We start from the raw sequence: 20,715 nt of genomic DNA, 5'->3' as shown, positions 1-20,715 counted from the left end.
CAGTCCGGCCAGGGTTCTCCTGATAACGAGAGATGCTTTAGCGATTTTAGGATGTCGCCAAAGGGTGAGTGCTGAAAGATGTCCGCGGCGGTGAACTCCATGATCGGCGCCCAATCGGATTCGATTGGCAGGGGCGCAGGAGGTTCGGAGTCCAGCAAGGAGTCCGGCCCCTCGGAGTCACGAGCTTTATAAGGGACAAGATCAGTATTCGGCTCTATCGCCGTAGAAGTTGCAGCCCCCGAGGCGGTGTCCAGCCACCCGTCCTCGATCTGCGTGATCGGCTCTGAACTATGGGTCGGAGCGGATTCGTGTGCGGCCTCCAGGGTACTGTCTGGCGGCAGAGCTAGATCATCCCATTGTGACAGTGCGGCACGCTCGGCTGTGGCGCGACTCCATCGAAGATCAAGTCCCCGCGGATGTCAGCCGTGAAGTTTAGGCTTCCAAACCTGACCTGATGGCCAGGGGCGTAGCTTTCGATCTGCTCCAGATGGCCACATGAATTGGCCCGCAGTGCGAAGCCGCCGAACACGAAGATCTGTCCGGGGAGAAAAGTCTCACCCTGGACGGCGTTGTTGTTGATTGAAGAAGCCATCAAGCCTATCGGTGATGACATAGAGGAACTCTCAATGAAAGCACCAATGTCGGTGTCAAAACCGGCGGATCTTGGGTAGGGGGTCCCGAACTGTGCGTCTAGGCGGATGGTAACAGGAGACAAGGGACACGATGTTTTTACCCAGGTTCGGGCCATCTCGATGGAGGTAAAACCCTACTCCTTCTTGATTGATATTGATGATATGGGTAGTACAAGAGTGGATCTACCACAAGATCAAGGAGGCTAAACCCTAGAAGCTAGCCTATGGTATGATTGTTGTAATGGTTGTTGTCCTACGGACTAAAACCCTCCGGTTTATATAGACACCGGAGAGGGCTAGGGTTACACAGAGTCGGTTACAATGGTAGGAGATCTACATATCCGCATCGCCAAGCTTGCCTTCCACGCCAAGGAAAGTCCCATCCGAACACGGGACAAAGTCTTCAATCTTGTATCTTCATAGTCTTGGAGTCTGGCTGACGATGATAGTCCGGCTGTCCGGACACACCCTAGTCCAGGACTCCCTCACCTACGTTTACAAGAAAGTGAGTGGGAGCTCTGTAGCATTTCTCATATTATATGTAGATGGCATACTCTTGAAGGGAAATGATATAGAACTTTTGCACAGCATTAAGGCCTACTTGAATAAGTGTTTTTCAATGAAGGACCTTGGAGAAGCTGCTTACATATTAGGCATCAAAATCTATAGGGATAGATCGAGACGCCTCATAGGTCTTTCACAAAGCATATACCTTGATAAGATTTTGAAGAAGTTCAAAATGGATCAGTCCAAGAAAGGGTTCTTGACTGTATTGCAAGGTGTGAGATTGAGCTCGGCTCAATGCCCGACCACGACAAAAGATAAAGAAGAGATGAGTGTCATCCCCTATGCTTCAGCCGTAGGATCTATTATGTATGCCATGCTGTGTACCAGACCTGATGTAAACCTTGCCGTAAGTTTGGTAGGAAGGTACCAAAGTAATCCCGGCAAGGAACACTGGACAGCGGTCAAGAATATCCTGAAGTACCTGAAAAGGACAAAAGACATGTTTCTCATTTATGGAGGTGACGAAGAGCTCGTCGTAAAGGGTTACGTCGACGCTAGCTTCGACACAGATCTGGATGACTCTAAGTCACAAACCGGATACGTGTATATGTTGAATGGTGGAGCAGTAAGCTGGTGCAGCTGCAAGCAGAGCGTCGTGGCGGGATCTACATGTGAAGCGGAGTACATGGCAGCCTCGGAGGCAGCACATGAAGCAATTTGGGTGAAGGAGTTCATCACCGACCTAGGAGTCATACCCAATGCGTCGGGGCCGATCAAACTCTTTTGTGACAACACTGGAGCTATTGCCCTTGCCAAGGAGCCCAGGTTTCACAAGAAGACCAGGCACATCAAGCGTCGCTTCAACTCCATCCGTGAAAATGTTCAAGATGGAGACATAGATATGTGCAAAGTACATACGGATCTGAATGTCGCAGATCCGTTGACTAAACCTCTCTCGCGAGCAAAACATGATCAACACCAGAACTCTATGGGTGTTCGATTCATCACAATGTAACTAGATTATTGACTCTAGTGCAAGTAGGAGACTGTTGGAAATATGCCCTAGAGGCAATAATAAAAGATTATTATTATATTTCCTTGTTCATGATAATTGTCTTTATTCATGCTATAACTGTATTATCCGGAAATCGTAATACACGTGTGAATACATAGACCATAATATGTCCCTAGTAAGCCTCTAGTTGACTAGCTCGTTGATCAACAGATAGTCATGGTTTCCTGACTATGGACATTAGATGTTGTTGATAACGGGATCACATCATTAGGAGAATGATGTGATGGACAAGACCCAATCCTAAGCATAGCACAAGATCGTGTAGTTCGTTTGCTCGAGCTTTTCCAATGTCAAGTATCTTTTCCTTAGACCATGAGATCGTGTAACTCCCGGATACCGTAGGAGTGCTTTCTGTGTACCAAACATCACAATGTAACTGGGAGACTATAAAGGTGCACTACAGGTATCTCCGAAAGTGTCTGTTGGGTTGACACGGATCGAGACTGTGATTTGTCACTCCGTATGACGGAGAGGTATCTCTGGGCCCACTCGGTAATGCATCATCATAATGAGCTCTAAGTGACCAAGTGTTTGGTCACGGGATCATGCATTGTTGTCGGTGTACTAGAGTAGGGGTACCCTAGTATCCCGAACTTGTGCACGGGCAGTTGCAGCGCCCTGCGGCAAGGCTTGCCGGGTTACTGCCAAGGTCCTCCGTTGGTCCCTCTAGAGCCATTCAAGAACAAAGTATTCGAGCCGAGAAGACAAGGCCCCGGCAAGAGGAGCTTGCCGGAAAGAGACAAGGCCCCGGCAAGAGGAGCTTGTCGGGAAGGCCAACCACGACACCTCAAGAAACTGGCTGCGATGCACCGCGCGTCCCGGCAAGACCCGGCGAGCGACAAGCTTCCGGACACGACAAGACAACGACCCCGGCAAGGTACTTGCCGGAGGCCAGCTGCCACTCTGTACCCGCGCTCCAGCGCATCCGCCAACGTGTCGCCCTGAGGCCTTCTCAGGGGCGCGTGGCGAGAGCCTGTGCAGTTAGCGGTGCGAGGTGGCGAGCGGAGATGACAAGATGGCCATCGAGGCAAGCGGTAGCTCCCCTAACGGTCACTTTTATGCACTGTTTGGGCGATGCGGATGGGCATTTAAGGCCTTTGTCCCCTGCCGTCAGAGTTAGGTAGGGTGCACTGTGCAAGTAGCTATACCAACCACATCTTTTACGTTTTTGCCCTCGCCTACGTTGCCACCTGTCGGTGACCCCTTTAGTGTATAAAAGGAGGCCCATGCGCAACGTAGAAGGGGTTCGGAACATTCGAAACTACAGAACGCTCACACTCTCGAGCAAGAACAGAATACAATCACAAAGCAGCAGTAGGAGTTTTATCTCTCCGGAGAGCTCCGAAGCTGGGTAAAACCGCTCGCGTGCTTCGCCTCGATCCACTCTTCGTGCGACCCCCGCTCCCAGCCGGACCGAAAAGGGGCCCTGCCCCTTCTCAGGAGGCGTGGGACCGACAGCGTCATGGTGCCCGCAGTACCATACGCGCGTTGGAACAAGGCCAAGCTGGTGGATCCCGGGACGCTCAAGGCCAGCATGCACGCCAACATGCTAGGACGAGCGCGGCACGATCGCCTGGACGAGATGCTGCTCCTTCTAACACAGTTAGAAGTTCGAGCATATCCCGCTCCTCACGTCGTTCGCCCCCGCCACCAAAGACTCCAGAAGAAGCGTTGGCCCGAGCTCAACTGCTCCTGGATTACCCTCCAGCGCCGGACAAGATCGACGATTGGAGGGCCACCATTCAGAGTCTCATTGGCTTCGCCAACGGCGACACTCCTCGGCAACCGAACACATCGAAGCCGCGGCAAGACGCCCAGGCACGAGCCGATGGCGACAAGACCGGTGGAGGTGCGACTACCGTGCACTCTCCACCCCGAAGGCCAAGATCGCCGACTCGCCAGGCCAATCTCGACAGCGACTCCACCTCATCGTCGGATCCGCGAGTTCGTCGCGATCAACGCCAAGTTTTTCAAGAATGGCAGCAAGAGGACGCTCGTACTCGCATCGAGCGTCGAAGAGAAGCGCGGCGTCGATCAGACCAGCGCGCTGGGCCCACTGTCGACATGCATGCTGGGGGCTGTGCTGGGGGCCCCGTTTGCGGCAAGAGCTGGCGAGGGGTCCGGCAATCGCACTGACGACCCTGAGGGCGCAGGAGCGCAAGGCGCTACACCGACCGCCGACCCCTCCGCCGTTGATGCAGCGCCAGGCTCCGAAGAGCCCCAGCCCGGCGCCTACTTGAAGGCCGGCGACGGTGTCTTCATCAAGCTTCCCTGGGCGTCGAGCTCCAGGGCGCCGGTCGAAGGAGAGATTTTTGATGGGGAAGTGCTCGCCTCCGCAGGGCTGACGCTGGTTGACGCGCCAAGCAGCAGCAGCGGCGAGTCCGAGGAGGAGCAACTGCTCCGGAAGCTGGTGTCGCTCTACCGCGCCCGGCAAGCCAAGGTGGAGTCCCGGGAAGTGCTTGTCACGCATGCGGGAGCAGACATTGAGAAGCGCGCGGAGGAGCTCCGAGAACGCAATCAGGAAGCTCTCCGGTCCATTGCAGAGGAGCGGGCGCAACTTGTCGAGGTGCGGAAGGCATTCATTCTTGAGAAAGCCGAAGCCGAAGAGCAACAGCGGCTTGCCACCGAGGAGCTGTCTGTGCAGGAGGGTGAGCTGGCGCAGCGGAAGGTCAATCTTGACAGCCATGAGGAGGATCTTGCCGCGCGCGAGCAAGCACTTAGCGGGGCTCTCAAGGAGGCGAAGGACACTGCTGCAGCTGCTGAGGCCGCCAAGAAGGAGTTGGAGACGAAGGTGGCGCGGCTGGAGGCCGATCTCAAGGCGAGCGGCGAGGAGCTTGCTGTGCTCAAACGTGAGCGCGAGAAGGATGCTCGCGCTCACGGCGAGCTGCAGGGTCAGCTTGCCGAGAAGGGCAAGGAGTTGAGCGCCGCCAAGGACTCCAATGCTGATCTCGAGCTGAAGCTGGCCACACTGACCCAGGCACTGGACAGCGCCAAGGAGCAGGAGGCGACCTTGAGGGAGGAGATCAAGGCCAACGAAGAGCTGCTAACGAGGGCCGCCGAGACTCAAAACACCTTCAGGGCTACGGTGGAGCTCTGGACAGAGGGCCTCGTAAACATTGCTACAGTCATCGACGAGGAGCTGGTGCAGCTGGGGGTGGAGGATCTCGGGTACTCCTCCAACGAGAACCTCCAGCCCAGCGCCAAGCTCACTCTATTCTTCAAGGGCGTGGCGACGGCTCTCCAGCGGCTCCGAGAGAAGATCCCAAAGCAGCTGGCCAACGAGTCGCGCATGATCTGCGCCAGAGTTCTGGAGAAGGTGTTGGTGAAGGTGGCCTTCCGCAACCCAGGCCTCAACCTCACCAACATCCTCAAGAAGCTGCCGGCGGACGCTGATCTGGACGCGCTGAAGGCCCTTGTCGCACCCATTGTGGACAAGGTGAACGAGGTCAAGAGGGTTGACGGCGGTCGCGTGGATTACGCCGCCCGCCTTTTCCTTTTCTTGTCGCTGCTGACCATGTTACAAGAACATTCCACTAGAGTTGCGACAAGCTTATTTTGTAATATAACTTTATCCTGGGTATCAAATACTATGTTACTTCCTTTGCTTGATTCCTTCCTTTGTATGTTTTTGCCCTACACTTTTAGGGGACTTGTCGGTGCAGGCACCTTTGCCGCGAGCGCTGAGTGCGGAACATCAGCAGCCTGCTGGCAGTGTCGCTACCGATAAGAAACCTTGTCGCAACTAGTCGCAGCACGCTTAAATTGTTGAGCGGACTCGAAACAAAGTAAGGGCGCAACTAGCTACGAGGTGGTTCCTCCGCGCACAGGTTTTCCATACAAAGCACGGTTGTTCAAGGAAGATAACTTAAAATTTTTAAAAACTGATTGCTCAAACTTTGGCAACTTAGCTTTCATGTTGTCTGCTCTCCGGTAAGGCGAAACTTGCTTGAACGACGCCTGGTCCACACCATTATCCTCTCCTCCCCCCCGACAAACTTGTGCGCGAGGGAACCTTTCCCTTTCTTCGAGAGAAAGAAAGAAGAGAAAATAAAGATATGGAGCCTTATAGCTCGTTATTGCTTACCGGGGGTAGATGCTGCACAAAGTGTCAGAAATACATGCAAACAAAAAAGCATGAAATTGACGGGATGTGCGGAGCACATGAGCTTTATTTATGCACAGGGTCTGCGCCTGGCTTTGTACAAAGGATTACATGCAACAGCGGCAAGACTTGTACAAAAGGTGGTTGCCGGAACAGGTTCCGACAACCGCGCCTTACGGGTAAAACTTACGAAGATGCTCAATGTTCCAGGAGTTGCTCACCGGAAAGCCATCTTCGGTCTCAAGGCGGACAGCGCCAGGCCTAGTGACTCGTCTCACCCGGTAAGGGCCTTCCCACTTCGGCGTCAACTTGTTGGAATTCTTGGCGGACTGAACGCGCCGAAGAACAAGGTCGCCTTCCTCGAGACTTCTGGCATTAACTTTGCGGCCATGATAGCGACGCAAAGCTTGCTGGTATCGAGCAGCTCGTACAGCAGCCTGAAGACGATCTTCCTCAAGGAGTAGTGCATCATCTTGTCGCAGCTGCTGTTGCTCAAACTCATCATAAGCGAGCACTCAAGGCGATCCATATACGAGTTCCGTGGGGAGAACTGCCTCTGCTCCATAGACTAGAGCGAAAGGCATCTGGCCAGTGGCTCGATTTGGCGTCGTCCTGATCGACCAAAGAACTACTGGCAGCTCCTCAATCTAGTTCTTTCCGCACTTGTGCAGCCTGTCAAAAGTCCTGGTCTTGAGCCCGCGCAGCACTTCAGCATTTGCCCTCTCTGCTTGACCGTTGCTTCTCGGGTGAGCAACAGAAGCGAAGCAGACCTTGGCGCCAAGATCTTGGACGTACTGCATGAAGGTGCGGCTTGTGAACTGCGTGCCGTTGTCGGTGATGATCCGGTTAGGGACCCTGAAATGGCAAACAATTGACTTGAAGAACTTGACTGCTGACTGTGCTGTCACCTTCCTCACTGCTTCCACTTCCGGCCACTTTGTGAACTTGTCGATTGCAACATACAAGTACCCAAAGCCCCCGACAGCTCGGGGAAAGGGGCCGAGGATGTCGAGCCCCCAGACCGAAAATGGCCAGGATAAAGGGATCGTCTGGAGAGCTTGAGCTGGTTGGTGTATCTGCTTGGAGTCGAACTGGCACGCTTCACACTTGGTTACTTGTTCAGTTGCATCCTGGAGTGCTGTCGGCCAAAAGAAACCTTGCCGGAACGCCTTGCCGGCAAGTGCTCTTGCGCCAATGTGGTGGCCACATATGCCTCCATGTATCTCCGCCAACATCTCTTGTCCGTCTTCCCGGGGAATACACTTCAATTTCACGCCGTTGAGTCTTCTTTTGTACAGTATGCCATCGACGAACTGGTACATACTTGACTGCCGGGCTACTCTTTCCGCTTCTTCTTGCTCTTCGGGAAGCTCTCCTGTCTGAAGGAAACGGACAATGTGCTGTGCCCATGCTGGAGCTTGTGGCTCGACAACAAGGACCAAAGACACATATGTTGCTGCGGGAACATCAGCTTCCACGGCAAGAACCTGCGGCTCAGCCGGAGCTTGAAGTTCCCCGGCAAGCTTGCCGGAGCAAAACTTGTCGGGAGCGTCTGCTTCAATGGAACAAACCTCAGGGCTTGTCGGAGCAGACTGCTCCTCAGCACTTTTGGTGTTGACCTTGGGGACCTTCTTGGCGGCGGTTTCGGGAAGCTCTGCCGGAAAATAGTCACCAAAAATCAACTTTCTCTTCTTGCTCTGTCCAGTTGACGGTGTCATGGATGGTTGAGTCAGCTTGAGCACAAAGATCCCTGGTTCCACAGGTAACTTTAGTGCAGCGCACTTTGACAGGCCATCAACGATGTCGTTCTCAGCTCTTGGAACATGCTCCATCCGTAGGCCGTCAAAGTGTCCTTCCAGCTTTCTCACTTCATCAACATAAGCTTCCATCAATGGACTCTGGTAATCCTTATTCACTTGGCGGACGACAAGCTGTGAGTCACCTCTGACAATGAGCTTCTTGATCCCAAGGTCTGCCGCGATCCTGAGACCGGCAAGCAAACCCTCATACTCCGCAGTATTGTTTGTTGCTTGCTCCTTGGGAAAGTGCATCTGGACTACTTACTTGAGGTGCTCTATGGTGGGCGCGACAAGCAGCACGCCAGCACCGGCGCCTTGCAGCGAGAAGGCACCATCGAAGTACATGAGCCACTCTTTGTTTGCCTCCTTGACGGGGATGCTCGTTTCTGGAATTTCTTCATCTGGCATTGGCGTCCACTCTGCTATAAATTCTGCCAATGCTCGGCTCTGGATAGTTGAAGTGCTTTCAAACTTGAGGCCAAAGCTTGACAGTTCCAGTGCCCACTCGACAATTCTGCCTGTTGCTTCTGGATTCTGCAGTATCCTTTTCAGCGGAAAGCGAGTGACAACTGTGATCTCATGTGCTTGGAAGTAATGATGCAGCTTTCTCGAGGCCATGAGAAGGCCGAAAAGCAATTTCTGCACACCAGAGTACCTTGACCTAGCCCCCTGCAGGAGGGAACTGACAAAGTAAACTGGGCGCTGCACCATTTTCTTCTGCACCTCCTCATGTGCTTGCACAGATCTACCCTTGTCGGGACCAGAGCTTGTCGGCGAAGCCCCCTGCTTGTCGCTGGATGCATCTGCCACGGTTGCCGGCTCATCATCCGCCTCCCTCTCCGCCACTAATGCAGCACTAACCACTTGATTGGTTGCCGCTATATACAGCAGCAACTTCTCTTGTGGTTTAGGTGCGACAAGTATTGGAGTGGAGGACAGGTATCTCTTCAAGTCCTGCAGCGCAGCCTCAGCTTCCGGAGTCCATTTCATTGGACCTGCCTTTTTCAATATTTTGAAAAATGGCAGGGCGCACTCAGCAGACTTAGAGATGAAACTGCTGAGAGCAGCCACGCAACCGGCAAGCCTTCGTACATCCTTGACGCGCTTTGGTGCTTCAATCTGCTCAATGACCTTGATCTTGTCGGGATTGGCTTCTATTCCCCGCTGAGACACGAAGAACCCGAGAAGCTTACCGGAAGGGACTCCAAACACGCACTTCTCGGGGTTAAGCTTGAGGTTGATCTTGCGCAGATTTGTGAAAGTTTCATCCAAATCCTGAATCAGGGTTGCCTTGTCTTTGCTCTTGACCACTATATCATCCATGTAGGCTTCCACATTTCTATGTAACTGTGGCTCAAAGGCGTCATGGACTACCCTTGCAAATGTTGAACCAGCATTCTTTAATCCGAAAGGCATCCGTACGAAATAGTAGGTGCCACACGGAGTAATGAATGCGGTTTTCTCCTCATCCTCTTCTGCCATGAAGATCTGATGATATCCCTGTCGGTGTACTAGAGTAGGGGTACCCTAGTATCCCAAACTTGTGCACGGGCAGTTGCAGCGCCCCGCGGCAAGGCTTGCCGGGTTACTGCCAAGGTCCTCCGTTAGTCCCTCTAGAGCCATTCAAGAACAAAGTATTCGAGCCGAGAAGACAAGGCCCCGGCAAGAGGAGCTTGCCGGAAAGAGACAAGGCCCCGGCAAGAGGAGCTTGTCGGGAAGGCCAACCACGGCACCTCAAGAAACTGGCTGCGACGCACCGCGCATCCCGGCAAGACCCGGCGAGCGACAAGCTTCCGGACGCGACAAGACAACGACCCCGGCAAGGTACTTGCCCGAGGCCAGCTGCCACTCTGTACCCGCGCTCCAGCGCATCCGCCAACGTGTCGCCCTGAGGCCTTCTCAGGGGCGCATGGCGAGAGCCTGTGCAGTTAGCGGTGCGAGGTGGCGAGCGGAGATGACAAGATGGCCATCGTGGCAAGCGGTAGCGCCCCTAACGGTCGCTTTTCTGCACTGTTTGGGCGATGCGGACGGGCATTTAAGGCCTTTGTCCCCTGCCGTCAGAGTTAGGTAGGGTGCACTATGCAAGTAGCTGTACCAACCACATCTTTTACGTTTTTGCCCTCGCCTACGTTGCCACCTGTCGGTGACCCCTTTAGCGTATAAAAGGAGGCCCATGCGCAATGTAGAAGGGGTTCGGAACATTCGAAACTACAGAACGCTCACGCTCTCGAGCAAGAACAGAATACAATCACAAAGCAGCAGTAGGAGTTTTATTTCTCCGGAGAGCTCCGAAGCTGGGTAAAACCGCTCGCGTGCTTCGCCTCGATCCGCTCTTCGTGCGACCCCCGCTCCCAGCTGGACCGGAAGGGGCCCTGCCCCATAGGTGTTCGTTCCCACGACATCTTTGGCGCGCCAGGTAGGGGGCGTCGAGGTTGCGTGAACCTGATCTGGCGTTCACGCGGGCCAGATCTTCGTCATCTTCATCGACATGCCACCGAAGAGGAAGGCTTCGGAGGTGGCTGGTCCATCCGCGTCGATCCCGCCACCACCGGAGCAAATGGGTGGTGGGATGGACGCCGGCGGAGGAACGGGCACCGACGAGGGAGCTCATGATGCTGCCAGGTCCAAGGACAAGGCTGCACAAACCTCGGCGTCCGTACACGCACCGCGCCCTTCTCAGGAGGCGCGGGACCGACAGTGTCATGGTGCTCGCAGTACCATACGCGTGTTGGAACAAGGCCAAGATGGTGGATCCCGGGACGCTCAAGGCCAGCATGCACGCCAACATGCTGGCACGAGCACGGCACGGTCGCCTGGACGAGATGCTGCTCCTTCTAACACAGTTAGAACTTCGAGCATATCCCGCTCCTCGCGTCATTCGCCCCCGCCACCAAGGACTCCAGAAGAAGCATTGGCCCGAGCTCAACTGCTCCTGGATTACCCTCCAGCGCCGGACAAGATCGACGATTGGAGGGCCACCATTCAGAGTCTCATCGGCTTCACCAACGGCGACACTCCTCGGCAACCGAACTCACCGAAGCCGCGACAAGACGCCCAGGCACGAGCCGATGGCGACAAGACCGGTGGAGGTGCGACTACCGTGCACTCTCCACCCCGAAGGCCAAGATCACCGACTCGCCGGGCCAATCTCGACAGCGACTCCACCACATCGTCGGATCCGCGAGTTCGTCGCGATCAATGCCAAGTTCTTCAAGAACGGCAGCAAGAGGACGCTCGTACTCGCATCGAGCGTCGAAGAGAAGCGCGGCGTCGATCAGACCAGCGTGCTGGGCCCACTGTCGACATGCATGCGCCAGGGGAATCAGGCGACTTGCCGTACGTGGTAGGTTGCCCTGCGTTTACTCGTGAGCTGTGGCAAGTCGAGTGGCCCAGTACGAAAAACTTCAAGCCAGATGTACCGGAGAAGTACGACGGCAGGTTGCATTCGTCGGAGTTCCTCAGCATCTACACCATCGCGGTGCAAGCTGCTGGGGGGCGCGACGATAAGATCCTTGCCAACTACTTCCCGCTGGTGCTCAAGCCCAATGTCAGGTCCTGGCTCATGCACTTGCCGGACAACTCCATATCCTCCTGGGCAGATTTGTGCCATCAGTTTGTTGGCGCCTTTACGGGCGGCCACAAGCCCCATGGCCAGGAGAGTGATCTTCACTTGCTCGCCCAGAAGGAAGGAGAGCCCCTGCGTGAGTATATTCAGAGATCCAGCCAAGTGCAGCGCAACATCCCAGACGTCCACCCTGCCGCGGTCATCAGCGCGTTCCATCAGAACGTGCGAAACCGCAGGATGAGGGAGGAGATGGCGATGTGCAAAATCAGAGACGTCAGTGAGCTGTATGCCCTGGCTGACAGATGTGCGCGTGCTGAGGAGGGGAGGAAACTCCCCGGAGAGAACGCAGGAGCAGAAGGATCTGACAGTGAAGATGCCGCCCCGGCAAGGAAAAACCGGCGGCAGAACAACAGGAAGAGGAAAGCCAAAGATGTGCTAGTCGTCGAGCAGTCCGGCAACGGAGGTGGCGCCGAGAAGGCCAAAGTTGGTAGCTCCGGCGAGGCCGTGGTGGCCGCCGACAAGCAGGACGGCTCCGGCAAGCAGTACTGCAAGATCCACCGCACCAAGGGCCATGATCTTCAGACCTGCAAAAAGGTTGAGCAGCTTGTTGAATAGCAGAAAGCTGAGTACGAGCGACGCGACAAGGAGAATGCCCAAGAAGGTACAGGAGGATCCGGCAAGAAGCATCCCGGCCGGGGAGGGCGCCGCGGCAAGGCCAAGCAGCGGCAAGGAGACATGCCTCCCCGCGGCCGCGACAAGGATGAAGACGAAGACGAAGATGAAGAGATGGATGATGATGAGGCCGACGAGCAGGAGTTTCAGAAAGCCATAGAGGTCCTGTGCGTTGACGGCGGTGCTTCTCTGCATACTTCGCACCGCCAGCTCAAACAGTGGGTGCGGGAAGTTAATGCAGCAGAACCACCAGTTGAGTCACGCAAGCCCCTGAAGTGGTCCAGCACGCCTATCATCTTTGATGTTGAGGACCACCCTGATCGCATAACTGCGGCCGGGTGCTTGCCGATGTTGGTTTCGCCAACTATCCGCAACCTCAAGGTCACAAAGATGCTAGTTGATGGCGGGGCCGGCTTGAACCTGATCTCCTCCGCGGTACTCCAGAAGCTCCAGATCCCTGACAGCGAGCTTGAAGAGACCGGTACATTCCAAGGAATCAACCCGGGAAGGAGCAAGCCGAAAGGGAAGATCACGTTACCGGTAACATTTGGCAGCGAGCTGAATTTCAGGACTGAGAGGGTCACTTTTGACGTTGCTGATTTCCCGTTGCCTTACAATGGGATACTCGGCCGTCCAGCACTCGCCAAGTTCATGGCAGCCTCTCACTATGCATACAACATACTGAAGATGCCAGGTCCGATAAGCGTCATCTCTGTCCCCGGTGACAAGAAGGATGCCCTTATCTGTACTGACAAGATTTACCGGGAAGCAGCAGCCGCAGCAGATCGCAAGACACTTGCTGCTGAAGCTCCCGGGGGGAAGAAGAAGATCAAGTCCGGCAAGAGCTCTGATGCCCACTCCGGCAAGCGCACCTCTTCGGAGTGCTGCCCTATCGTCGAGGACGCACCATCGAGCTCCACCGGCAAGTGTAAAAAGGCGAAAGCAGGTTCACCAGAGACCAAGAAGGTGTCCGCCAAGGAGGACGGCACTGGTGGTACCTTCACCATCAGTGCCACGCTTGACCCTAAATAGGAAAGCGCGCTCGTTGCTTTCCTGCGGGCGAATGTCGACGTGTTTGCATGGCAACCGTCTGACATCCCCGGTGTTCCCAGGAAAGTAATTGAGCACCACCTTGCCGTCTGTCCTCACGCGCGGCCCGTCAAGCAGAGAGTGAGGAAACAAGCAGTGGAACGCCAAGAATTCATTGCAGAAGAGATCAAGAAGTTGGAAGCAGCAAGCCTTGTTAGAGGAGTGCTCCATCCTACGTGGTTGGCCAATCCTGTAGTCGTGCGCAAGGCGAACGGGAAATGGAGGCTTTGTATTGACTTTACCGATGTTAATAAAGCTTGTCCCAAAGACCCATTTCCCTTACCGCGCATTGACCAAATTGTTGACTCCACGGCCGGATGTGATTTGCTTTTGTTTCTTGATGCGTACTCAGGATATCATCAGATCTTCATGGCAGAAGAGGATGAGGAGAAAACCGCATTCATTACTCCGTGTGGCACCTACTGTTTCGTACGGATGCCTTTCGGATTAAAGAATGCTGGTTCAACATTTGCAAGGGTAGTCCATGACGCTTTCGAGCCACAGTTGCACAGAAATGTGGAAGCCTACATGGATGACATAGTGGTCAAGAGCAAAGACAAAGCAACCCTGATTCAAGATTTAGATGAAACTTTCACAAATCTGCGCAAGATCAACCTCAAGCTTAACCCCGAGAAGTGCGTGTTTGGAGTCCCTTCCGGTAAGCTTCTTGGGTTCTTCGTGTCTCAGCGGGGAATAGAAGCCAATCCCGACAAGATCAAGGCCATTGAGCAGATTGAAGCACCAAAGCGCGTCAAGGATGTACGAAGGCTTGCCGGTTGCGTGGCTGCTCTCAGCAGGTTCATCTCTAAGTCTACTGAGCGCGCCCTGCCATTTTTCAAAATATTGAAAAAGGCAGGTCCAATGAAATGGACTCCGGAAGCGGAGGCTGCGCTGCAGGACTTGAAGAGATACCTGTCCTCCACTCCAATACTTGTCGCACCTAAACCACAAGAGAAGTTGCTGCTGTATATAGCGGCAACCAATCAAGTGGTTAGTGCTGCGTTAGTGGCGGAGAGGGAGGCGGATGATGAGCCGGCAACCGCGGCGGATGCATCCAGTGACAAGCAGGGGGCTTCGCCGACAAGCTCTGGTCCCGACAAGGGTAGATCTGCGCAAGCACATGAGGAGGTGCAGAAGAAAAGGGTGTAGCGCCCAGTTTACTTTGTCAGTTCCCTCCTGCAGGGGGCTAGGTCAAGGTACTCTGGTGTGCAGAAATTGCTTTTCGGCCTTCTCATGGCCTCGAGAAAGCTGCGTCATTACTTCCAAGCACATGAGATCACAGTTGTCACTCGCTTTCCGCTGAAAAGGATACTGCAGAATCTAGAAGCAACAGGCAGAATTGTCGAGTGGGCACTGGAACTGTCAAGCTTTGGCCTCAAGTTTGAAAGCACTTCAACTATCCAGAGCCGAGCATTGGCAGAATTTATAGCAGAGTGGACGCCACGCCAGATGAAGAAATTCCAGAAACGAGCATCCCCGTCAAGGAGGCAAACAAAGAGTGGCTCATGTACTTCGATGGTGCCTTCTCGCTGCAAGGCGCCGGTGCTGGCGTGCTGCTTGTCGCGCCCACCGGAGAGCACCTCAAGTACGTAGTCCAGATGCACTTTCCCAAGGAGCAAGCAACAAACAATACTGCGGAGTATGAGGGTTTGCTTGCCGGTCTCAGGATCGCGGCAGACCTTGGGATCAAGAAGCTCATTGTCAGAGGTGACTCACAGCTTGTCGTCCGCCAAGTGAATAAGGATTACCAGAGTCCATTGATGGAAGCTTATATTGATGAAGTGAGAAAGCTGGAAGAACACTTTGACGGCCTACGGATGGAGCATGTTCCAAGAGCTGAGAGCGACATCGCTAATGGCCTGTCAAAGTGCGCTGCACTAAAGTTACCTATGGAACCAGGGATCTTTGTGCTCAAGCTGACTCAACCATCCGTGACACCGTCAACTGGAAAAAGCAAGAAGAGAAAGTTGGTTTCTGGTGACTATTTTCCGGCAGAGCTTCCCGAAACCGCCGCCAAGAAGGTCCCCAAGGTCAACACCAAAAGTGCTGAGGAGCAGTCTGCTCCGACAAGCCCTGAGGTTTGTTCTGTTGAAGCAGACGCTCCCGACAAGTTTTGCTCCGGCAAGCTTGCCGGGGAACTTCAAGCTCCGGCTGAGCCGCAGGTTCTTGCCGTGGAAGCTGATGTTCCCGCAGCAACATATGTGCCTTTGGTCCTTGTTGTCGAGCCGCAAGCTCCAGCATGGGCACAACAGATTGTCCGTTTCCTTCAGACTGGAGAGCTTCCCGAAGAGCAAGAAGAAGCGGAAAGAGTAGCCCGGCAGTCAAGTATGTACCAGTTCGTCGACGGCATACTGTACAAAAGAAGACTCAACAGCGTGAAATTGAAGTGTATTCCCTGGGAAGACGGACAAGAGCTGTTGGCGGAGATACATGGAGGCATATGTGGCCACCACATTGGCGCAAGAGCACTTGCCGACAAGGCATTCCGGCAAGGTTTCTTTTGGCCGACAGCCCTCCAGGATGCAACTGCACAAGTAACCAAGTGTGAAGCGTGCCACTTCCACTCCAAGCAGATACACCAACCAGCTCAAGCTCTCCAGACGATCCCTTTATCCTGGCCATTTTCGGTCTGGGGGCTCGACATCCTCGACCCCTTTCCCCGAGCTGTCGGGGGCTTTGAGTACTTGTATGTTGCAATCGACAAGTTCACAAAGTGGCCGGAAGTGGAAGCAGTGAGGAAGGTGACAGCACAGTCAACAGTCAAGTTCTTCAAGTCAATTGTTTGCCGTTTCGGGGTCCCTAACCGGATCATCACCGACAACGGCACGCAGTTCAAAAGCCGCACCTTCATGCAGTACGTCCAAGATCTTGGCGCCAAGGTCTGCTTCGCTTCTGTTGCTCACCCAAGAAGCAACGGTCAAGCGGAGAGGGCAAATGCTGAAGTGCTGCGCGGGCTCAAGACCAGGACTTTCGACAGGCTGCACAAAGGCGGAAAGAACTGGATCGAGGAGCTGCCAGTAGTTCTTTGGTCGATCAGGACGACGCCAAATCAAGCCACTGGCCAGACGCCTTTCGCTCTAGTCTATGGAGCAGAGGCAGTTCTCCCCACGGAACTTGTATATGGATCGCCTCGAGTGCTCGCTTATGATGAGTTTAGGCAACAGCAGCTGCGACAAGATGACGCACTGCTCCTTGAGGAAGATCGTCTTCAGGCTGCTATACGAGCTGCTCGATACCAGCAAGCTTTGCGTCGCTATCATAGCCGCAAAGTTAATGCCAGAAGTCTCGAGGAAGGCGACCTTGTTCTTCGGCGCGTTCAGTCCGCCAAGAATTCCAACAAGTTGACGCCGAAGTGGGAAGGCCCTTACCAGGTGAGACGAGTCACTAGGCCTGGTGCTGTCCGCCTTGAGACCGAAGATGGCTTTCCGGTGAGCAACTCCTGGAACATTGAGCATCTTCGTAAGTTTTACCCGTAAGGCGCGGTTGTCGGAACCCATTCCGGCAATCACCTTTTGTACAAGTCTTGCCGCTGTTGCATGTAATCCTTTGTACAAAGCCAGGCGCAGACCCTGTGCATAAATAAAGCTCATGGGCTCCGCACATCCTGTCAATTTCATGCTTTTTTGTTTGCATGTATTTTCTGACACTTTGTGCAGCATCTACCCCCGGTAAGCAATAACGAGCTATAAGGCTCCATATCTTTATTTTCTCTTCTTTCTTTCTCTCGAAGAAAGGGAAAGGTTCCCTCGAGCACAAGTTTGCCGGGGGGAAGGAGAGGATAATGGTGTGGACCAGGCGTCGCAGACAACATGAAAGCTAAGTTGCCAAAGTTTGAGCAATCAGTTTTTAAAATTTTTAAGTTATCTTCCTTGAACAACCGTGCTTTGCATGGAAAACCTGTGCGCGGAGGAACCAACTCGTAGCTAGTTGCGCCCTTACTTTGTTTCGAGTCCGCTCAACAATTTAAGCATGCTGCGACTAGTTGCGACAAGGTTTCTTGTCGGTAGCGACACTGCCAGCAGGCTGCTGATGTTCCGCACTCAGCGCTCGCGGCAAAGGTGCCTGCGCCGACAAGTCCCCTAAAAGCGTAGGGCAAAAACATACAAAGGAAGGAATCAAGCAAAGGAAGTAACATAGTATTCGATACCCAGGATAAAGTTATATTACAAAATAAGCTTGTCGCAACTCTAATGGAATGTTCTTGTAACATGGTCAGCAGCGACAAGAAAAGGAAAAAGCGGGCGGCCTAATCCATGCGACCGCCATCAACCCTCTTGACCTCGTTCACCTTGTCCACAATGGGTGCGACAAGGGCCTTGAGCGCATCCAGATCAGCGTCCGCCGGCAGCTTCTTGAGGACGTTGGTGAGGTTGAGGCCTGGGTTGCGGAAGGCCACCTTCACCAACACCTTCTCCAGAACTCTGGCGAAGATCGTGCGCGACTCGTCGGCCAGCTGCTTTGGGATCTTCTCTCGGAGCCGCTGGAGAGCCGTCGCCACGCCCTTGAAGAATAGAGTGAGCTTGGCGCTGGGCTGGAGGTTCTCGTCGGAGGAGTACCCGAGATCCTCCACCCCAGCTGCACCAGCTCCTCGTCGATGACTGCAGCAATGTTTACGAGGCCCTCTGTCCAGAGCTCCACCGTAGCCCTGAAGGTGTTTTGAGTCTCGGCGGCCCTCGTTAGCAGCTCTTCGTTGGCCTTGATCTCCTCCCTCAAGGTCGCCTCCTGCTCCTTGGCGCTGTCCAACGCCTGGGTCAGTGTGGCCAGCTTCAGCTCGAGATCAGCATTGGAGTCCTTGGCGGCGATCAACTCCTTGCCCTTCTCGGCAAGCTGACCCTGCAGCTCGCCGTGAGCGCGAGCATCCTCCTCGCGCTCACGTTTGAGCACGGCAAGCTCCTCGCCGCTTGCCTTGAGATCGGCCTCCAGCTGCGCCACCTTCGTCTCCAACTCCTTCTTGGCGGCCTCAGCAGCTGCAGCAGCGTCCTTCGCCTCCTTGAGAGCCCCGCTAAGTGCTTGCTCGCGCGCGGCAAGATCCTCCTCATGGCTGTCAAGATTGACCTTCCGCTGTGCCAGCTCACCCTCCTGCACACACAGCTCCTCGGCGGCAAGCCGCTGTTGCTCTTCGGCTTCGGCTTTCTCAAGAATGAATGCCTTCCGCACCTCGACAAGCTGCGCCCGCTCCTCTGCAATGGACCGGGGAGCTTCCTGATTGCGTTCCCGGAGCTCCTCCGCGCGCTTCTCAATGTCTGCTCCCGCCTGCGCGGCAAGCACTTCCCGGGACTCCACCTTGGCTTGCCGGGCGCGGTAGAGCGACACCAGCTTCCGGAGCAGTTGCTCCTCCTCGGACTCGCCGCTGCTGCTGCTTGGCGCGTCAACCAGCGTCAGCCCGGCAGAGGCGAGCACTTCCCCGTCAAAAGTCTCTCCTTCGACCGGCGCCCTCGAGCTCGACACCCAGGGAAGCTTGATGAAGACACCGTCGCCGGCCTTCAAGTAGACGCCGGGCTGGGGCTCTTTGGAGCCTAGCGCTGCATCAGCGGCGGAGGGGTCGGCGGTCGGTGTAGCGGCTTGCGCTCATGCTCCCTCAGGGTCGTCAGTGCGATTGCCGGACCCCTCGCCAGCTTTTGCGCCAGCAGCCTTGGCGGCCTCTTCGTCGGCGGGATCATCAGCGCCGGCGTCTTCTTCGGTGGTGGCGGCGTCGCCAGTGTTGCCGCGCGCGTCCTCCTCACCAGTGGCCTCGGTCTCCATCGGCTCCGCGGAAGGCGGATCTGAGAGCCGGAAGAGGGAGAAAAGTCAAGCAAATGATCAAAAAGAAAAATCAGAAGAAGAAAAACTCAGGGGAAGTTTCAGGCAAGAAAGATTACATGTGCTGGGATCCACAGTCATGGGCTCCACCACCGGGGGATCGTTGGTGCTCTCCCTTGCCGGAGACTCCTCCCTTGCCGGAGAACGCTCCCTTGCCGGGGAGTCCGCCCTTGGCGGCGTAGTCGAAGCAGACGACGAGTCGGAGGTGATTTCCAGGCCCTCCTGGTGAAGTTGTTCTGCTCCTACGCAAACAAATACTCAGTTGATAGCAAAGAAAGAGCACTCATGCACGGCTAACAGCAGAAAAGAAACCAAATACTTACGCTGGGGGCTGCGCTGGGGGCCGCTTTGCGGAGTAGTGGCCGGGTCCGGCAAGGTGGTCTCGGGCGCGCCTCCTGCTGTCGCGGTCGGCTCGTCCTCGATGACAACCACCGGAGCCTTGGCCCTCTTCGCCGCCCTCTGGGCCAGTGTCCTGAAACGGAATAAGTCCAGAGTAAATCAGATCAGATGCAAGACAAGAACAGCAAATTGAAGGACTACAAGAACAACGAGAGGGTCTTACTCTTCTTCTTCTTCCTCGTCGGAGCTGAGTGCGGAGAGGTCGAAGTTCGGCCCACCTCCGGCGCGACAAGGCAGAGGAGTAGGATCCCTTGGCCGCTTGGCGGGGGCTGCGGCGGCGGCCCGGGACGACCCCGCTCCAGTTGTCGTAGCGACGTGAGGCGCTCCCGCGGCAACAGTGCTTGTCGCGCCGGAGCGCGTCGCGCGGCGCTGCGGCTGTTGACCCGTCTGCCGTCCTGCTGCGTCCCCGGCCCTGCGGAGACGCCTTCTTGGCGGAGCTGGGGGCTGTGCTGGGGGGCCCATTTGCGGCAAGTTGCTTGGAGACGGCGGACCACTCACACCCTCGGCGGGGCGCTGCGACTCGGCGTCAGGTGCGGCAAGCTCTTCTTCGCCTTCGGGCCACTCTCGTTCGGCAAGGCTTGCCGCCGATGCCGCCTCTGCTTCGTCCACGGTGAACCCAAACTCACCCGCGGCTGCGGCTGCCGCCGCCTCCTCCGCCCTGGTGGCGATGCGCTCCATCTCCTGCTCGGTGGTGTCGCGGGTGAGGAGTTTCTGTTCGTCGGCGTGGACCGCCACCTCCACCAGGCCGTCGAAGAACTGCCGCATAACGTCGTCCGCAGGCTCTTGCCAAGTTGGAACGATCCCGTGCGAATCGCACTGCGGCATCATGGCGTGGATGCGGTCGAACGAAGAGTTGTTGCACAGCGGGACGACACCCGCCGGCAACCTAAACCACTCGGGATGCTGAGGGTCGTGCTTGAACAGCTCCTTGAGTATCCCATCCAATTCCAAGACGGTAAAATTGAAGTTGAGGCCCGAGCACAGCCTCATAATATCCGCCGGGCCCCCGAATTCCCAGGCGGGTCTCCTCCTCTCTTGCAGGGGGGCGATGCGGCGGCGAAGGAAATCCGCGCCAA

The sequence above is a fragment of the Triticum aestivum genome, chromosome 5B (genome assembly GCF_018294505.1).
Source record: "Triticum aestivum cultivar Chinese Spring chromosome 5B, IWGSC CS RefSeq v2.1, whole genome shotgun sequence".
Lineage (NCBI taxonomy): Eukaryota > Viridiplantae > Streptophyta > Magnoliopsida > Poales > Poaceae > Triticum > Triticum aestivum.
Note: the sequence above shows the minus strand (reverse complement) of the source record.